At 32.6% G+C, this 5,518-nt stretch overlaps 1 protein-coding gene across 2 annotated transcripts in view; it reads left to right on the top strand.

Annotated features, from left to right (window-relative positions):
- Positions 1–5,518, top strand: part of LOC117120544 (hyalin-like) — a 63,352-nt gene that overhangs the window by 13,923 nt on the left and 43,911 nt on the right. For both annotated transcript variants that reach the window (XM_033265568.1, XM_033265567.1), the window contains exon 3: positions 4,422–4,685. The gene's annotated coding sequence lies outside the window, so the exon portion shown is untranslated. The remainder of the gene's footprint in view (positions 1–4,421; positions 4,686–5,518) is intronic.

Here is a 5,518-nt window from a genome sequence, read left to right as displayed (position 1 = left end):
TTTATAGGGTGTTAGATACTTTGTTACACAGAAAACAACCATCTCTTCCTGTATATAATTCATTGATAACATTGTGTAACAATTTCTCCACTTATTTTTTTGATAAAATACATAGAATTCGGAGAGATTTATGTAATGACCACTTCAATGCAGTTTATGATCCATGTGATAGAGATTTACAATGTTCTAAATCACTGTCCAGTTTTGACTTAATAAGTGAAGATGAATTGTTAAAAATTATACTTGCTTCACCTAGTAAGTCATGTTGTTTAGACCCTGTTCCTACCTGGTTTCTCAAACAAAATATTAATACAATGCTTCCTCTTGTTACAGACATTGTTAATGCTTCATTGGCTACAGGTTTGTTCCCATCTGCAGCAAGAACTGCAGTTATTAGACCGTTGTTGAAGAAATACAATCTTGATAAAAATTGTCTTAGTAATTACAGGCCTGTTTCTAATCTTAGTTTTCTAGGAAAACTGATTGAAAAAGTTGTTTGTAGTCAACTCACAAATCATATGACCGAAAATAAGTTATGGGATGTTCATCAATCCGCCTATCGACCATATCAGCACTGAAAGTGCTTTAATTAAGGTGAAGAATGATATTATGCTTTTATTAGACAATGGTCATATTGTTCTATTGTTATCATTAAATTTATCATCAGCATTTGATACGATAGATAGGGAAATCTTGATGAAACGATTGTCCACGAGGTTAGGAGTTCGAGATGTAGCATTAAAGTGGTTTCGTTCATACCTTGAAACTTGGAAAACTTGTGTAGAAATAAATGGCACACAATCAGAGATAGAGATAATACAGTAGGGTTACCACAGGGATCGGTATTTGGGCCTATAGGTTACACTATTTACACTTTGCCAGTTGCAGATATTGCCAGATTCTATGGTGTCTCGTATCATGCATTTGCTGATGATACACAGCTTTATTTATCATTTCATCATAGGAAAGCAGATGATCTGAATATGGTACTGCAAACATTGTCTTCGTGCATTGGAGACATAAAAGCTTGGATGTTAAAAAATAAACTTAAACTTAATGAAGATAAAACGGAATTTTTAGCCATTGGTTCACCAAATAATCTACAGAAGTTGGGCAGTATCGTTCTTAATATTGGGTCAACTGAAATATCACCGTACACATCTATAAAAAAATCTTGGTGTTTATCTTGATTGTAATATGTCAATGTCAAATCAAATTGAAAATATTTGTAAATCTGCACGATTTCAATTGAAAAATGTATAACGGATTAGAAAGTACATTACTAAAGACGCATGTAACCATGCAGTGAGACGTCATGTACTCTCTAGACTAGATTATTGTAATGGTCTCCTTACAGGAGTTACCCAGGCACACATTAGGAAACTACAAAGTCTTCAGAATTGGTTTGCACGTCTCATATATCGTGAAGACAGGCGTAGTGATGCCAGACAACTGATTAATTCTCTTCACTGGCTACCCATCAAAGAACGCATTTTATTTAAAATTCTTTTATTTGCGTTTAAATTTTTCAATGATCAAGCACCAATATACTTCAGTAGTTGTTTAAAAGTTCATCATACGTTACGACCAAATCTTCGCTATGAATCAGACCCTTTTCGCCTTTCATGCCCCTTAGTTCATAGCAGATCAGGTGATCGTTCCTTTAGTGTAACTGCGGCCATAGAATGGAATAAACTCCCTACAGTTATTAAAACAACAAATAATGTTGAATTTTTTAAAAAACTACTGAAAAAACATCTTTTTTCAAAATTAACTTGAGCTTATTGCTTCAAATCATTATTCAACTCTGTAAACGCTATGATATAGTTTTCTATGAATAGCGTATCTAAATACCAAATACTACTAAATACTATTACATCATCAAATTTACAATTGTAAATTCGATACAATAAAATACAATACAATTCAATTTAAACGAAATAAAATTTTTATTAAAATTATCAGATACGAAGGTAATATTAAACTACAATAAAACGTAACTACAAACAAGTAAAACGAAAAACGCTAAAATGGGGGGGGGGATGAATTAAAACGTATGAGAAAAGAAAAATTATAAGAACCACGGCATGTCATGTTGCTTATCATCAAGTTTAAACCAAGCGGAGTTAGAGCAATTGACAACCCTTCAACATCAGTTGTCTAATCATACCCTAAGATAATTCGCAGAGCACGCTTTTGTACCTGCTCTAACTGGTTAGACTTGAATTTGTTTATACCACCGTGCCAGACTGGAACACCGTACTCTAATACTGCTCGAATTGAGTAAATTTGTACAAGATCAGTTTATATATATTTAGGTATATTTATTGCAAAAAAGAATCGCACATACAAAACAGTCTATTGCAGCATAAGCTGAATTGAGAGACTGAACAATTATTACAAATATTGGCCATATACATTTGTCTAATCATACCATAAGATAATTCGCAGAGCACGCTTTTGTACCTGCTCTAACTGGTTAGACTGGAATTTGTTTATACCACCGTGCCAGACTGGAACACCGTACTCTAATACTGCTCGAATTGAGTAAATTTGTACAAGATCAGTTTATATATATTTAGGTATATTTATTGCAAAAAAGAATCGCACATACAAAACAGTCTATTGCAGCATAAGCTGAATTGAGAGACTGAAAATTATTTAAAATATTGGCCATTAAAAATTTTCGAATCATTATTAAAATAGAGCAATATTAAACATTAAAATTTACATTAAAACCTTAAAAATTACAAAGACGTATTACATATTAAAAAATCAAGAGAAATTAAACAATTGAGTCTCTAAAAATATATATACAATTTCATCATAAAAAAAAACCCCGCAATCAATCAATCTACAGGAGTCATGCACGACAAGGCGCCTCTGTGCCAAATGCTCAGACTGAAGAGATCTCTGACCTTAGGGTCCCACTACAAAGTGAATTTAGAATTTTAGTCATATACGGTAATTGGCTATTTATAAATCGTGTTTTGGTACTTTTATATTCTTTATATGGCTTATTAGTGCGTAGTGTCATGGTGTGACATGCATCATTAATTGGAAACCAATTATGAAATCTATTAGATTGTATTGCTTTTTTAGCAAATTTTGTACATAGTGAGACCCTACTGTCAGACAGTCTCTCCAGTCCTAGCTGCGAAAGGGCATCACTATAAACTTATCGGCTAAAATGCACCGACGAACTCGCGTTTGGATACGCTCAATCGCCATGCTTTGTTGTTTAGTTAAGCCTGGGTGCCACAGAGGCGCAGCATACTCAAGAACAGGCCGTACATAACTCTGTAGATCGTCAGGAGTTCATCACAATTGAAACCAGCTCTCCTCAACGACCACAAAATAAAAAGTTTACAATTTCCTTTGGTAATGATAGCATCAGTATTACTTGACCACTTGAGGTCGTTATCAAAGACCACCCCCAATAACGTAACAGAATTTACAACAAGAAGATTTTCTTTAGAGATGTGGAGGCTGATGTCTGGAAGTGGTCGACGACCAAAGTAAATGTTACAGGCAGCAGTTTTTTTTTTTCTCTTTTGTGGTATAACAACCACCACTTATATTCATCAATAGGCCTACATCAAGTTGCTTGAACTACAGACATTCTGCATTACAGCATTTTTGATACTTCACCTTTTTTCTTGATTTTCTTATTTTTTAAACTTTTCTTGATTTTTATATAAACAATAAAATATGCAAATTAAGTCGATCAATGAATGTTAAATGAAAAGTAACAAACAAATTTAAGCACAATTCTATGATATTAACATGATTTTAAAGTTTAGGCATTAACCAATTGTAACCCTTATTAATATAGATTTTATTTGACCAGTATATACCTTAAATTTTTTTCCTCCCTTTTTCATTTTTATATAAAATAATATATTACTTTTCATCATTGTACGCTAATGCGATATGTGTTTACTTATATCACGTTGAGATATTATGAATTTTTCTGTTTTAATTTAATTTTTTTTTAATAAAATAAAATAAAAACATGCTGCACAACGTCATTTTTATCGCATAGTTTGTATGGACTATCAGTAATTTGTTATTGCTTATTATTTTATACCTTGAAAGTAACAAATAATGGAGTTCACCCTTTTTGAGTTTTCAATAACGGAAATCTATTAATTGAATACAATATTAATGATTAAGGTTATTGTAAAAAAAATGAGCCTACCCTAACAAATATTATGGTACACCACGCACTGAACATTAACAAAGTATTAGTAAAATGAAATATTTATAACGCTGTAGATTTTGTTCCGACAACCCTATGTAAATCCGAGGTATTGATTGGTGGAGCTGGTTTGACCTTAACCTTGCTATTCGAACGTACTACGGCATGTCGGAAGAATATCAAAAGGATATTTATAATATTAGTATATTTTTTCAATTAGATTTAGATTACGAAGATCCAAAACTTGACGGATGTCCAGAAGACATAACTGTTGGTACAAAACAGGGAAAAGATTATGCGGAAGTCAGATGGACGGAACCAATTGCATCAGATAATGTAGGGATTCACACAGAAACGCAATCATATTCGCCAGGAGATAGGTTTAGACTCGTCGACGGAAAACCAACTGTTTACACTGTGCGATACTGGGTACAAGATTATAGAGCAAACGAAGCAGAATGTCTCTTCAATATAACTGTCATTGGTAGGTTTCTTTATATTAATGGCGTAAATATTAATGATAAGATTGGAAGGGTCATACCAGAATAATCATTATAATAGTGTTATGTTCATTCGTGGTTGAGGTATAAGAACGCTTACAAATTAATGTTTGTGTACTTGTCATACATGTTTTGTAAATTCTATACTTACATGTTTTGTAAATTTTGTAGATTTTATTTTTTTATTCACATTATTCAAAGCTTAGGCCTATATAAAGAGTTTTGCCTACAGGCCCAGGATAGTACATTCTAAGCCCATTACGCTCACAACTCTCCCTCCTATTATGCAATATCGTTATAGTGCATACAATATAAATATGAATATTGTTTTTTGTGGAAATCATCCATTATTATTATTATTATTATTATTATTATTATTATTATTATTATTATTATTATTATTATTATTATTATGATGATGATGATGATGATGATGATGATGATCCTATGTTTTTCAAATTCACTTTGGTAAAAAACTTGTTGCAAATGTTCCTTACAACTAATGTTGAGTAGTGGATACTCTTTCCGTAATCATCATAATTATCATCATCTTTACCACCACCAACAATACCATCATCATTATATCCACTATCACGACCACCAACGTTATTATCATCAATCATTCCTGATTTCCAACACCTCATTACATGTAAATTGGTGACTCGCTTCACGAGCGGATCACATCTTACTATTGTCAGGTTCAACTTCATCATCTCTTGTTATTGTCAGGATCATCTTTTTGGTGATCCGCTTCACGTGCGCAGTTATGCGTGACGTCATCTACGCGCAATTTTGCGTTTTTACATTATCGATCATA

Source organism: Anneissia japonica, unplaced genomic scaffold (assembly GCF_011630105.1).
Source record: "Anneissia japonica isolate Jap-2015-1 unplaced genomic scaffold, ASM1163010v1 scaffold287917_len653891_cov171, whole genome shotgun sequence".
Lineage (NCBI taxonomy): Eukaryota > Metazoa > Echinodermata > Crinoidea > Comatulida > Comatulidae > Anneissia > Anneissia japonica.
Note: the sequence above shows the minus strand (reverse complement) of the source record. Positions and strands in the feature narration are given on the sequence as shown.